General features: G+C 40.5%; 1 long non-coding RNA gene across 2 annotated transcripts in view; it reads right to left on the reverse strand.

Annotated features, from left to right (window-relative positions):
• LOC119476233 overlaps positions 1 to 15,833 on the reverse strand; it is a 480,685-nt gene that overhangs the window by 20,431 nt on the left and 444,421 nt on the right. The window lies entirely within an intron of this gene.

Consider the following 15,833-nt stretch of genomic DNA (forward strand, 5'->3'; position numbering starts at 1 on the left):
AGCCATAACCAGAGACATAAGAGCTATAGAGGTACTTGCCGCACTGTTACCACGGCAACAGGCCGTGCGGGGGGGCATCATCATCGGCTCTCTGAGATTGGCTGTTGGTGGTTTGGTGCAATGGTTCAGCTTAGTTGGTTGTTCTGCCCTCCGCGAGAGACAGAAAGTGGTTGAATGGTTTTCAATCTACCTTGATCTGGTGGCATCAGATTGGTGATGGAAAGATGGGGAAGACTGTAGATCTGACTGCTGAAAGCCTGGGATAATAACATGCAGCTTGAAAAGAAACACGCATGATTCAATTATATAAAAGCCATATCAGAATTTACCATTAAAGACACATCCTATATTCATTTTGTGCCTCTCAAATCTCTGCCTGTCTATTTTCACTACACTTGGTGGAATGTAAGGGTCAAAAACTACATGTAATAATAAAGCAAGTCTAAGTTTTTAGATGAACAAATTAAATATTTATATTTATTTGCATATAGATGTATGTTCCCTAATTGCACCACTGTGATGTCTGTATTTCAGTTGTGTATGCCTCGCCATACTGAACCCATGGGACACATGTGCAATATACACAGCCAGCCTCACAGATTGTATCCGATAAATTATTACTGACACAGTCATGCAGTCAACATGAGATAGCCCATGGTCCCTAGGTGCATACTGTATGTTCACTGTAATATGAGCCCAGAGAACATGCTGTACTGAAGGATCCTAGCTGGCTCAGTTGGGCTTCACCAATATGGGAACAGGACACAGAGACTGGACCACATAAAAGTTTCTATAACAGTCCACTTACTTTCGGGGATCTATAAACACACACACAACAAATAAGGTTTACATGGATAAAGTCATTTTACAGGAGATTTCTGGGCTGGCATTGTTATGGCGATTAATTGTCTTGTGAATGGGCGCGTTGCCAGAGCCTTTTCTACACATGCATTATGCAGTACATGTAAGTACACATATTAACACAAACGGATGAATCCTTGCACACACACACACACCAACAAACACACAACCGTGAACCTTAGCCCTGCCCCGCTCCCCTGAGTCTATTTACAGAGCTCTCTCACTAAGATGTCGTGAACCAGCTGATGCTCTGGGAATGTGCAAGACTAACTGAAAGGATAGTTATTACATTGGTCACGCTGGCAACCACCCTCACACAAAAGATTTCTACATTATGATGTGAAGTTCAAGAGTGTCAATGCACACTAATAAGGTGCAACCATCCTCCTACTGAATGTAACACCTCCGTTTGCTTTACAGTATTTTGTACTTAACTATTTAATACTTTTGTGTAGGACAAATGGCATTTTATCATGTGTTACATTAGATATTAACAAAACTAGTGCAGTGCCTGATGAAAACATGCCTGTTTAGAACGGGCTGATATTCGGGCTGTTGTGTTGCTGCTTGCAGTTTTCTCGAAAACCCTCATACAATCAACTTCACACTCGACACTGCGCTTCCTTGGGTCCTCAGCAATAAACCTGCCATGATAAAGATGCCTCACTCTAATAAGTCGCGGTTACTCACAGTCAGAAACATCGGAGAAATACACTTGGCGGAGGTCATTTCCAAATAGGCATATAGTCGGTATATAAAGTAGAGCATGGGTTTAATTAGCCGGAGGTATTTTGCTGGCGGTAATGTTATTAGTGTTAAGTTAGTATAAAGTCATACACCAGGGAAATCTAGTCTTACTCACGGGGGGAAAACACACACAGGTCGCAGCTTACTCATGCTCACAACGGTGAAATACACTCTGGTTTGATTCTGCTTACAGTTGGCTATCTGCTCATGTTGACTCCAGGGAAGTGAAAAAGTGTCTGCTTGTAATGTTAGTATATCCAGCATCCATGTAACGTAAACTAGGCTATAACGTTAGTATGAGTCGATGAGCCGCAGCCTGCCCACTGCAGAAGTGAAGACAAGTTCGGTTGTTATGTTATCCATTGTTAGCGAGCTATATTCAGGATCCAGCTGCAGTTAACTGACCCACTGCAGATAATGTGCTCGATTCAGTCTGCAGAGGCCTGAAGGCCCAGATCGTGGCTGGGGCTTTAAAAAAAGTTTATTAATATTGAACGGGTCTTGTGTCCAAATTGAACCAAATTCGACAAAGCACTCCCTTGGGTCCTCAGCAATAGCGTAGGCTCGGCTATAACGTTAGTATGAGTCGATGAGCCGCAGCCAGCCCACTGCAGAATGAAGACGAGTTTGGTTGTTATGTTATCCATTGTTAGCGAGCTAGATCTAGGATCCAGCAGCAGTTAACTGAGTCGCGGTGTGCCCACTGCAGATATATTGAACCGGTCGCGTGTCCAAATTGAACCAAATTCAACAAAGCGCTCCCTTGGGTCCTCAGCAATACACCCACCAACTGTGAAGTCGATCGAATGAGCTGTTTTCAAGATATGCAAAGGACATACCCACCTACACAAAGACAGAGATTTCTGGCTTTACAGTTAGATTAAAACTTGTGAGTTATATAAGAATTCACCGCCCGTACAGTTGTCATGAAAAGGGATATTAGCTATAGAAACAAAAAACTTTTTTGTTTATCAGGCTGTAAACGTTTATTTCTGCTGTAAAGTTGGGCATTTTACCATGGGGATCTATGGGGATTGACTCGCTTTTGGAGCTAGCCTCAAGTGGTCATTTGAGGAACTGCAGTTTTTGGCACGTCCGCGTTGGCTTCATTTTTCAGCACCAAAGGTTTGTCGCTTGGTTTTAACGTTGGTATATCCAGTATCCAGCAGCAAAAATTGTAAAGGCCCGCTCCAGTTGACATGCTCGACTCAGTCCGCAGTGCCCTGACACCCCAACCCCGCTGCTGCACAGAGCGCTGTTCGCTTGTTTATTTAAGGTTTATTAATATTTAACGTGTCACATGTCCAAATTGCACTAACTTTGAAACTGCACGTCACAGACAGATATTCCTTGCTTTATAGTTAAATAAAATGACACGGTCAACATTACATTTTTTTTTGCTTCAGGAAGGAAATAATGTAAAGGGAGCTTTTAATCATTACTTTATTGTTCCATCAAACTGTAACAAATTGAATCCGTTTAATGTCAGCGCCATTGTTTCCTCATGTGTATGCAAATTATTTTCTTTCTAATTGCTATAATGCACCATGACGAAATATGGAACATCTGGGGGTCTGCTACAGACTATGTGACTACTAGCAATTTTGTGTTTTCCAAGTGATTTAAATTGCAATAATCATTAGCAAAGCAACGACATTCCCCAGTGCCTCGTGGCTAAATGAAACTGAGAGCGACTAAGCATTGCAAAATGATCCAATCCTTTCAAATGTAAATTCAATTTATTGTCCGCAAATAAAAGAATATTATTTCACGGCTCTGGGGCACCAGCAATATAAACAATACAGCGCTAATATAAGGGGAAATTATTTGCACTTTTGATGTAATTATGCCATTTATATTCTACAACCAACAGGTGTTAAATGAAAAATTGAGGAAACAGATTTTCCACTGTATTGGTGTACAGCAGTTATAGTGCTGGTTATTACAGAGATATATTGTAGACTTGGCCCAAGAGATCTATTAAAAGAGCAAGCTGCCTGGCATCAATTCTAGGCTTATTTCTATATTCTGCGGCTTACAGATTGAACCTGTGCTTGAGGTGTTAAGTCAAATATCCTGAATAACGTCGACATGTGAAAACAAATACACAGAGGTCAAAATTGTTCAAACTGTGTCTTGATTTTATACAAATACCAATTTCATTTATCTTTGCCCAGTAATAGTAGACATGTCAACAGGAGCTGGAAGCTGTGTGTGTGTTTATCTTCTTCTCTTCCAACTAAATCCTTTTTATAGGAGTGTCCTCCCACGAGCCTCAGCAGGTTTAGCAGGTGTTAACCTCTCTCTGGGAGGCTCCCTCCCGAGGCAACACACAGTCTAGCAGAGCAACACTTCTCATTCCCTTAGCAGCTTGCAGTCTGCCAATCACACAGGTGGAGATGATGGACAGGCAAGATGAGTCTCCCTCAGTCCCTAAGTGATATTACTTTCTGCTCCTGTTCAGCAGAAACCCACACTGTCTTTCCAGTGAGGTCACAAGGTGGCTCGTCAACAACGTGTCCACTTTTTATCCACTTTGTTATTCTATTTCTTATGCAGTCATATATATGCATTGGTTATTAATAATGCATAGATGTGTTGTGCATGCCCCAAGGTTATGGTGCATTCACATGTTTTGCACTTTTAGGGCTAACCAATGAGCACAGATTTCCACAGCAATTGTTATTTCCACAACAGGTAGACCATTGAATTGCCAATAAAGGACTTGATATAACTCCATGGTAATCTTTGAGACAATGGTTTGTGGTGCTGTTGGGTTATTAGTGTGTACGCCTCTTAGAATATAACAAATTTACAAGAGCTGTTGTGTTATATTACATTATATTGTAAAGCACTCCTGTTATTTTGTCCACCCTCTGTACAGTTCGGGTACTATGATTCAACTCATGAGCACAGCATAACTATTTTCTAGGACGCTTGCCCATTATGTGACAAGAAATTTCATGCCAAAATTATTTAATTGTTTCTACCTGCTCTTAAGCTACCTATACTTACCCAAATTATCTCTGTGTGTCTGTGTAAATGTTTGGTTCTCAAAAGTGTATTTTGGCCTTAACACTGTGTCAGCTCTCTGTCTTGTTATTGTCTGACAACTGCAGTAATGATGCCTAATAATTGTGGGAGGACATTCATAAATATAGCCACCGTCTTGGGAGTCTTGGAAAAGTTTGTCCTAATTTTCAGAAAGTGCCTGCTGCACAGAAAGTAAGACAAGTCAGTGCAGTGCTCATAGTTTATGAGCTAATCTTATGTCATCATACTGGGAAATGCAATAAAATTACCACCGCAATGCAGCTGTAGACATTTGCTGAGGGGTCTGTATTCCTGGCTATTATTAAATGTGAACTAACTAAACTAAGTTTTTCATTTGCTTGTTTTTCTTTAGGTCTTGTGTCTTGATACAGTCAGACATTTCTAATACCTTTAGGTTTCATGTCCATGCAGTACAAGCCTCGGTTTTCTCACAGTTAAAAAAATATACAGGAACTGCAGTCCACAATCACACAAATAAGCCAATAGATAGAAGCATAGCATCTAATTGTATATGACATGTATTGATTTTTCACCATCTTATTAGTCGAAGTACACAAACCTACATTTAATACAGTTAATGGAATTCAAAAATCAAGCTGGAGAGAGTAATATCTAATATCTGATTCTATCTAATCCAATTCTCTCTGGTTACAGAGAATACCATGTGCTTCTATGGTTATTTTTAGCATCATTCACACATTATTTTGCATCCAGGCTTGCAGAGAGGTTTGCGGCCATGCTTCCATTCAGCTAACACTGAACCTTTCAAAGTTGATGCTCTCATGGCTGAAATTATATTTTTTTAATTAGCAAACCTCACACTCAACCCCCACTTATCTTTAGATCAGATGATTTGATTTTTTTTTTACATTTTTAGTGGCCAATTGGTTGCACTCTTGGGAATACGCAGGTCTGATCGTTGTACATAATAGCACAGAGCTGTAGAAGTTGTGGAAAATGATTCAGTGGTGTGGTAGAGGTGCTGCTTTGACAACTCTTGGCTTGTTTGACAACTCTGCATTTCCCATGTACCATTAGTGCACTATTGGCTGTACTCCTACTGTAGCAGTGGGTGTCACAGTGTACTGGCTGCAATCGTTACTGTACATCCATTAGTCTTGTGGGATAAAAAGTTGTAAATGTTTCTGAAAGTATCCCTGCTGTGAATCTGACATGTCATACATTATGAACATATAAAGTTTCATTACATTTTAATTAGTATTGGAACATTGCAATAATCATTAGTCATATGATATAAATATGATCATTTTCAGGGTCATCATAATTACATGTTGTTAATGGAAATACCTGAAAGGGATTGGATAGATAGAGTCTAATGGTCACTCTGCATGACATCTATCCACTGAAGCCACTAGTGTTACAACACTGAGTCAAAGTGAGAACTCTGAAAACATCAGACAAGTCTAACTGCCAAGAAATACAGGACTTTAAACCAAGAGCCTGCTGTTTTGTTTTGTAAGTTATGTTAGTGACGTTTGTGACGTGTTTTCTATAGTTGTTACATTGTTTCTGTACATATTTTACTTAGTTTACGTACTTATTTTAAGCCCAACCATGACATTTTTCCTAAACCTAACTAACTGGTTTTGTTGTGTGGAGTACAAATGACATGCGAAAAGTCTAAATTGCGTCCTCCTGACACACGCAAAGTCCGTGTAATTCATGCAATTTACACACCTTCCCATGAGACTGAGCTGACATTTCACATCGAAGACATGTGCTGTATATTGTAAATTAGTTTATTACTGTGTTTTGCTCCTGAAATTGCTTTGCCAATTCTCTTTGATGATAACCAATGACATTGTGTGCTTGTGTCTGACAGGAGTCACTCACTTCCAATGCTCCCACTGTCATAATGTGGCACAGCACAGTATGAGAAATGTATGTCTTTGTGTTTTGGCCTGTACATTAAGTTGGATAATTAGCAACAAACAGCTGGAAGAAGCTGAGCTCAGCATTATATTTCTGTCTCTCTCTCTCTCTGCAGGCATAGCATGCCGCAAAACCAAGAGAGAGACAGATACTTTTTGTCTTAGCTCAGCAACAAAGTCAAGGGATAGTAAGTGGATACCTGGAGGTTCAATCATCACATCACATAACAGCAATAGGCTCTTTTGATAAGGATACAGTATAACTGGGGTTATACAAAGCAACCAGCCATACCGCCAGGATCCCAGAGATCATTATACCTCTCCAAGAAATCTCCAAGTCAAACCTGATTGTTACATGCTGACCAGTTTGATGTATGAAAGATAGTTAGGACACATGACTGTTTAAAGAACCAGTGTGTAACATCTGGAGGCATCTAGCGGTGAGGTTACCAGCCACTCCCGTGTTATAAGCCTGTAGAAGAACTACGGTGGCCGACGTAAAAACGCAAATAGCCCTCTCTAGAGCCAGTTGTGAGAGTAGTGTAGGTCATTTGGAGAATAGCGAGTGGTGAAGCAAGAGTGAAAGAGTGTGGCGGCGGATGTGTGTGAGGGAACACATGAGCTAGTGGAGCAGAAGACAGAGTTAGTTTAGCTTTGAAAATATCAAGTGAATGTTCAGTGGAAGTTGCAGTTTGGGCAGAAATAAATGCTGCAGCTCCTCAAGACCAACAGAGGTTTCCTGTGTCTTGTTTACTGACGGCTCAGTGGAGTGACGGGGGTTAACACAGTGGTTTGTCTGTTCTGGGCTACTGTACAAACATGGTGGCCGGCTCTATGAAGAGGACCCGCTCCTTATGTAGATATAAATGGTTCATTCTAAAGTAACGAAAACAAAACAATTCTTAATTTCAGGTGATTATACACTAAAGAAAACATACTTAATATTATATTCCATTTCTACCAAAAGATCCCCATGATTGTTACACACTAGTCCTTGAATTATTGCCTCACCTTTGTCAGGTGTTGTTTTTACCCTCCTCGGGGTCACAGGGGAATAGAGCCGTGCCACATATGTTTTACACTACACAGGTGAGAAGCAACAAAACAACTTGGGTTCATCATGGTGCACACCCACCATATGGTCACCTGACAGTTGTCCAACATGAAAAGCAGTTTATATACGGGAAGTTCCTTTTCTCTCTCTCAAATGCTTAGTTATAGACACACTATTTAAAGGAGCAGAAATCAGTGATTTCATCAGTGAAATCGAGTAGATTGTTATCTGACAAAGAAAGACGGTTTAAGATGAATGAAAAAGCAGTAATAACATGGATTCAAATACCTTGATCATGCTGTGTGAGCGAGCAATGTTTTGTCATAACTGTCCGGTTTCACCTCATTTAACAGGTAAGCCGTTGTGCATTAAATATATTGGCCTCAGTCAAATTGAAAAGGGAATAATTATAAAGTGCAGGGTATTAACTCCACAAGCGTGAAAACACTGGGGATGCTGATAAAGTCTATCAGTCTAATTAAAGTTGTACACTGAACAGTTCCTGTTAAATTCTGTCCTCAGTTTCCCATCACGGCTGGATGTGTGTTCTTCTCTTATTCCCTCTGGACAGCCATCACAGTTAGAGCATTTTGTTGGCTCGCCTTGGATCCTTCCTGTTTATCTCCTTATGTGGTATCAGTAGTGTCTTATGGGAAATTGTGAGTCTTGTGTGTCCTTACTTATCACTTCAAAGTGTCGTCTTGTAAATGAGTGCTACAAACATTTTGAAGTGTGCTCTAAGTATGATGATGATGATGATGATGATGAGGAGGAGGATGAATCAGATATGCAGGAGTAAACAGGTCAGTTATTCACGTGTATGCATATGTGATGGACATTATAATAAAGTGAGTGGGTGGCGTCGTACCCAAGCGTGATACTAGCCAATCTGTTGAGGTTAAAAACATCAAACTGTCATGATGACACCTACATACTCTCCCTTTGCCTACGTCTGGGTCATGTGTTATTTTGTGTTATCTTGGCTGTACCTCACCTGCCCACGAGGCCCCTTTGGTGAGCTTCCTACACACCTGCTTCCCATCAACTGTTTACCCCTGTGACCCGCTACCTGCCTGCACAGCTGCCCCTCACTGGCTCATTATATTACCTGTAACTATATACAGGCGTCTGTTTCCAGAGGGACTTGTCACATCATCCAAGCTGCCTCAGTGTTGGAGCCATTATAATTACCTTGCATGTTATCTGCTTATGTGATATCATGTTGTCTATGTTCTACTTCCCTGCTGATTCGACTGAGCTATACGTTTGTCTGATACTGCCCACCCATCAACTGTAAACCAGACTAACAGTTGAGTTAAGTGCTGTTTAACTTCATCTGCACTTGTCTCACAAGTTTGCTTTTGGCTACAAGTTCTCCCTTCCTGTATCACACAGCTCCAGAATAATTTGGGTATACGAAAGACAATTGCTGTATTTGAAACCGCCTACTACATACTACCGACAAACTCAGTATGCAGTATAAAGCACATGCTGCATACTGCGTTCCTCATTAGTATGCAGTATGAAACTGTTAAAGTGATTCATTTTGCAGTATGTTAGACCAGGCTCTAGCCTTACCAAACTCGTACCACTATTGCAACACTATTGCTTTTATTTGGTTTGTTTATGACCATTGTTTGCTTTAAGGAATACTGCATTGTTTAGCTCCATCAAAACAAACCATCCGTCAACAGGGAAATAAAAACCTTGTCTACGAGACCGGCCTCTTGAGAGAGCTTCAGCCGGCTAATAGCGGGTCAGTGAGTGTGACTGCCCGGATAGCGAGGTAACAACCCCGGCAGGCACTGGCTAGCTGTCGCCATCAACTTTCGGAAAACTGCCAATATTCAAAATCTACATAGTTGCTTTCTCGCCTCAAAAATTCTCAGAATTGGGGCGCTTCAGTAGCTCACCTGATAGAGCAGGCACCCCATGTACCAGTGTTCAGTCCTTACCGCAGAAGCCCAGGGATTGAATCCGAATCCGCGGCCCTTTGCTGCATGTCATCCCCTCTCTCTCCCCCTTTCATAACTATCACTGTCAAATAAAGGCAACAAAGCTCCAAAAAATAATCTTTAAAAAAATCAGAAGTGAATTTAGTGATGAAATAGCTACGCATTTTTTTTTTTAAAAACTGCTGTTGTTGTAGCCGTAGACTGTGCTGTTGCAGCGCTTTGCATTGTGGGATACAGTAGACAAAGTAAACTGCACCGATGCATACTGGAGTGGCCAAATCAGTATGTACTACTAGTATAGTATTTGGTTTCGGATATAGCCAAGATGCCATAAAACTGCTGACTTGGTTGTTCTGAAAGGTGAAAAAACTCCCTCTGTCAGTTTGCCTCAGATACAAGCAGGACTGTATAGCTATGCAAGAGATGGCTTCTAATGGGATTCAACTACTACGAAAGGGGAGGATGTATAATGTACTGTTACCACAGTCCTGGGGTTTTTAATAGGGTCACGATGATCCTCTTTTCAGACTTCAATCTCAACACATTTCAACAATCAATAATACCAAGGGAGCGAGTGTGATGAGCATACAGTTAAAGGTCATTATCAGCATACGTGACCACTAAACATAAAAAAAACTGTTGCCTCTTATTTTTAAATTAACTGACATAAACATTTAAGGGCTGTACAGAAAATTCAATATTTTTTTACTTGTCGATTTCTGTGATATTTGCCTTCATTAAAGTAAAACACTGTGATTTAGTGGTTTCTGTCAGACTTGTAAACCGTAATATACCAAAAATGCATGCAGACTGCCTGGTGTATCTAAATTTAACATTTTTAGTTCCACGAGCGGTGCCATCATCCATACATGTATGGTCACACAAATCCCAGCCTGAGAAATCTCTATTGGCTTTATGGTGAATTTGTCTCAGTGTGTTGCCTGAGTGTATTTTTTTTCTCTCTTACTTACAGTTTTTTCTTCTTATCCCCTCCCCCCACACACTAACACCCTACATTATTCTGTTCATCATATACACAGCACAATCTCTCTCTCACTATCTCTCACACACACACATCAAAATATCTAGAATTGGCTCTGCCTTTGTGCCTTTTGTTTTTTGAGACCCGATGCTCAAACCCTCAAGGCCTCTCTTTTAGCCAAAGAGAAAAATAAAGGCAGAGAAAGAGCAATTGAGATGAGAGAAAACACCATCCCGTCCTCCTCCTCTTCTTCTCTGCACAGCTCCTCTACGAACCACACTTTGTTTGATTCAAAGAATGCTGAGCGGCTCGGGCAGCAGATGTGAGATTTTCGGGGAAAATAACGAGTAATGAATCTCTTCAACACTCATCTAGTCACATATATGCTGTTCGCATGCCTGTGGCTGATGGATCCATTTGTCAAAGTGGTGCTTCCTATTCTCTCTCTTGTGTCTGCATTTAAAAGGAACATTCAGAAAATCCCATCTATTCCTTTCACGATTGTGAGCCAGTATTTTTCACATTAACAAGACTTTGTATTCTGTAATTAATTTGATTCACACATTCTCTGATGAGCTAGTAATTACAATGGAACTGGGAGATTTGTTTGGTTTTTGCGTGATGATGATGATCCTTTATGTTGTTGAACATGTCGAAAACCAAAGGAAACATTTTTTGATATATCCATCTCAAGGATTCACTCAGTGTGAAACACATGTTTAGGGGATCATTACCACCAAGACACCAAAGCCCTGAAACGAATGAATTGAATTGTGCTGCAGCAGCAGAGGCAAAGCCACAGTTTTATTGAGATTATCTGCTCAGCATTGCAAAGCCAAAGGCAGAAACTCCCACCATTTCTGTGACCAAAGGAAACATGGAATGAAAGAGGGATCCATGAAACAATAAATACGTCTCATTACAGATGCAACTGATGATAGAGGACAAAATCAATCAGAATTTATGTAGGGATAGCCAAGGGAACCGGCCCATTTGCATTTAAACGAACACCAACATAACATGGAAAAGAGGTCACCAAACTCGAATTTAACAAAGCATCCAACTTGTAATTGTATATAGCAAACATACATATCTGTAACATTGCATCTTGTGAAGAATATTTTATCAGAATCTATATTCATAGCATATAATTTAGGTGATATTACCAGCCAGCTCACACTATGGCATATGAATGACACGATAATTCGTAAGTCATTTTGTGTGCAATAAGAACGTTATTCTTGCTTTTGGCATGTCATTTGTACGCCATGTAGTCTGTGTTGACTGCATTGTAAGCATATCCACGTGAATAGATAGATAGATAGTAACTTTATTGATCCCGAGGGAAGTTTCCAGCATCCCAGTTCCATAGTGCAAACATATTAAAATATGCTATGCTAGTGACGTAGAATAAAAATGTGATTAAGACTGCTTACAAACAAACATAGGACTTTCAACCAGGAGACAGGTGTTTGTGTCCAAAAGTGTTCTTGACTTATTTTGAAAATACGATCGTGACATTTGTGACGTACCTTTTAGTGACATTTGTAACATGTTTTCCATACTTCTGTTACTTTGTTTTTGTACATATTTTATTTAGTTTCCGTAGCCCAACCATGATGTTTTTCCTAAACTAAGTGTTTTTTTACCTAATCCTAACTGCTGCTGTTACTGTATTTTTGTTACGTGACGTAAAAATGACAACCGAAATGAGGCGTACAAATGACAAAAAGGCTAAAATGTGTCTTCATGATATGCGGAATTTCCTTGTAATGTTGTGTTATTTATAAGCCTTCCCATGAGATTGGGTTGGATATTTCATAGCATAACAAACTGCATGCTTTCTTTTGTGCATCATATACATGTGTGTACACACTTGAGTCTTGAAGCTTGAAAATCCAAACACAGCCTTAATATTCCAAACCAACTATGGTTCAAAACAGCACAGTCACAAAACCAGCCAATCACAGAGGTTGTTCACTCTCCCAGAACAGCTGGCCCCTTTTCAGTCCTGAGACTGACTGATATCACTGCTACCTTTGGCTCACTGAACAATCAGACTTTTCTCTCTGTGCTAGCATGAATAGGTATCAGCATGGCAATGGTTTCAATCCTCCATCATCAGTTGCTTCTGACAAGTGATGTAGAAAGAAACACACACTGATGTCCCATGAGGTTCAGTGGTGGGTGGGACCCCTCCTTTCCTCCCTGTACACGCAATCTCTTGGTGATGTAATCATGAAACATGGTTTTCCATCCATATGCTGATGACACTAGGCAGCATCGCAAGTGTCTGCATGTCTGGCAGACTACTGGATGATGGCTCAACAATTTTAGCTCATTCCAGCCAAGACTGAGTTGCTTCTCATCCCAAGAAAAGGCTGTTCTTCTATTAATCTCTTCATTTCAGAGGAGGAAGTCACAGCCACCAATATGTACCAATGATGATTGATTGATTAGCTGATTGATTCAAATTAGGCATGAATTAAATTGGGAATAAACTCTTTTAATCCTGTGTGCATCATGAATTAATGATTTTGTGGCTGATGGAAATTCATAAAGGAATTTCTCGAATGTTTTAAACATCATTCGGATCACCATCCTCATGCATGTACACATACATAATATTGGCCTTTAATCACTCTAAGGACACTGCCCCAATGTTGTTGATCTGTTGAGCCAGCAGCTGCTAAATCGAAAAATACAGCAGTCCATGAGCAAAATATAATGAGTTAGAGATGCACAGAGAGAGACATGGAGAGACGGTGAGAGTAAAGAACAAAGGACACATATTAGGAAGTAGTTTACAGTGAAAGAAGACAGCAAGGAGAGAATAGGAAAATGATTACAGAATAAAAAACGGGGAGGAGGTTGAGTAGAAAAGATGCTGGAGCGTTAATGGATGGTGTGGAGGAGGCTGACAGAACGAGAGTTGAAGAGAAGAAATGGGCGAAGAGTGCCTTCTGTCTTTTACAGTTGCCATGGACACCAAGAAAGCTGACTTACTGCTGTGTGAAGATTTTTTTGAATGGAAAACACACACACACACACACACACACACACACACGATTACCACACATTTACTGCCATCATAACCACCATCAATTACTTGTCTTTCCACTCACAAAACTCCCACCTCCTTAACCGTTCTAAGAGGACAAGAGGACAGGTATTTTATAACGTGCTAACCACATTTACATGTTCTCTTTGGGGCTCTCTGGGATAACAAGGGCCGGAGGGATGTGTCTCGTGGTTAAGCGGGCCTTGGTGTGATCAGAGGAACATTGAGACTGTCAGAATCTTCTATTCCTCCGACCAAGAGTACCTCATGCTACAGTGTCAGCCCTTTTGGTTACCCCGGTAGTTCACATTGGTCACTATTGCAAGTGTTTATAGTCCCCCAGCAGGCGGACACGAACACAGCACTCAGGGAATTACACAGAGAAGGAGACTGGAGACCACACCTATCGTTGCTGGGAACATTAACCAGGCCAATCTCAGGAAGGTATTGCCAAAACTGCACCAACACATCCAGGTTTAACACACGTGTGGTGAAAACATACTGGATCACTGCTACATCCTGTTCCACCATTGGCTACAAAGCCCTCACCCGCCTACCATTCGGCAAATCAGATCACTCCTCCATCCTCTTCCTCCCCGCCTATAGGTAGAGGCTGAAATGGCAAGCGCTAGTCTATAGGACCATACACCCCTGGTCAGACCAATCGGACGGCATCCTACAGGGTTGTTTTGATCACGTGGACTAGGAGACGTTCCAAGACAGCAAACGACAATATCAACAACTACACAGACAGTCACCAGCTTCATTAAAGGGCAGGGTCCATTATTTTTGAGGTTTTTATATCATTATAGTAAATAATTCAGTATCAAAATACTATTTTTCCAAGCCCTTTAAAATATTTTTTCCACGTGACCTCACGTAGGTTTTTTGCATGATGACCCTGCAACATGTTCAGTATACATACAGCCTTATCTCGCCGTCAGACAGCCTGTTCCAACAGTAACTGTAGCCGTTATATGTCTTCAAGACCAGACCAGACTACATTCACAAAACAGTCATATTTTATCTTGCAGAAAGCGGAAGTGCAATCAAATCCCAGTGCAATATTCATCGCCTTGAATGCAATGTGTTTATATTTACTATCTATTTTTATTGTTTAATGGATATTCTTTATTGCTTCTTATATTTTGTTATTTTTTATTTTATATGTCTTTTTATATTTACAATTTACGTCTTTTCAGTTATGGCACCTCCCAGCAAATGTATTTCACACGATTGTACTAGTATGACAAACATCTTGAATCTTGAATCTCATGCGGAGAGAAGTCTTTTAGGATGCCTGCCAGGCTCTCATTATCACAAGGTAGGAGAGCACAATGTGCCATTTGTAAGACAGCAGAGCAAAGAGATAAACGCACACAGGGCACAGCTCATTAGAAGAAGTGTTTATCTTTGATGGGAGATGACTGCTGGGCTTTTTGTTGGTGGAACAAGCATGAAAATCACCCAGCATTCCCATTTATCTGTAATTTTACATCCCCTCATCCTTTTCTCTTATCTCTTTCTCAATTTTTCCCTTTTGAAATAATCAATTATCCTCCTGAAGCTCTGATATATCAATAGTGTGTTTGCATAAGAAAGCTCTGCTTGTTCCCTCTATTAGCATCCTCTTTGAACTTTCTTTCTTCCAGTAACCTCATTAATGATTTCTATACATCAAAGTACCATTTTACTGTATACTATACAACAGATTATTTCTCAGTGAACATCATGGATTAGCCTACAGCATTATGTCTTTGTATGGTGCATGTCTCTGACTGCCTGGTTACTCACTTATGATATTTTTTCCACTCAAGTGTAATATTGTATGCAGCCTGAAACCACATAGAGTCTGTGCCGTAATTACTGGGCTTGTCAATCACTGCAATGAACTCAGTGAAGGTGAAATTGACTTTGTGCCTTTCAGAAAGGAGTACTTACTGATCGGTTGAGTAAATGCATAACAGGGATGACAGCACAACAATGCGCACCCTTTGAAATATTGACATTGATTGTCCCATGAGAAATATATGGAGCTGTTGATTATAATTATGCCCTGAGCAATCCCGAAACGATTAGGAACAATAAAAAAATAAAGACAGGGAGATAAATCTCTCTCTCTCTCTCTTTCTCTCTCTCTCTCTCTTTCTCTCTCTCTCTCTCTCCTTGGTTGTGCCGGTTCCTAATTTCTAATTAGTTCAGGGTATGCAAGACAAATCATGGGTGT

The sequence above is a fragment of the Sebastes umbrosus genome, chromosome 2 (assembly GCF_015220745.1).
Source record: "Sebastes umbrosus isolate fSebUmb1 chromosome 2, fSebUmb1.pri, whole genome shotgun sequence".
NCBI lineage: Eukaryota > Metazoa > Chordata > Actinopteri > Perciformes > Sebastidae > Sebastes > Sebastes umbrosus.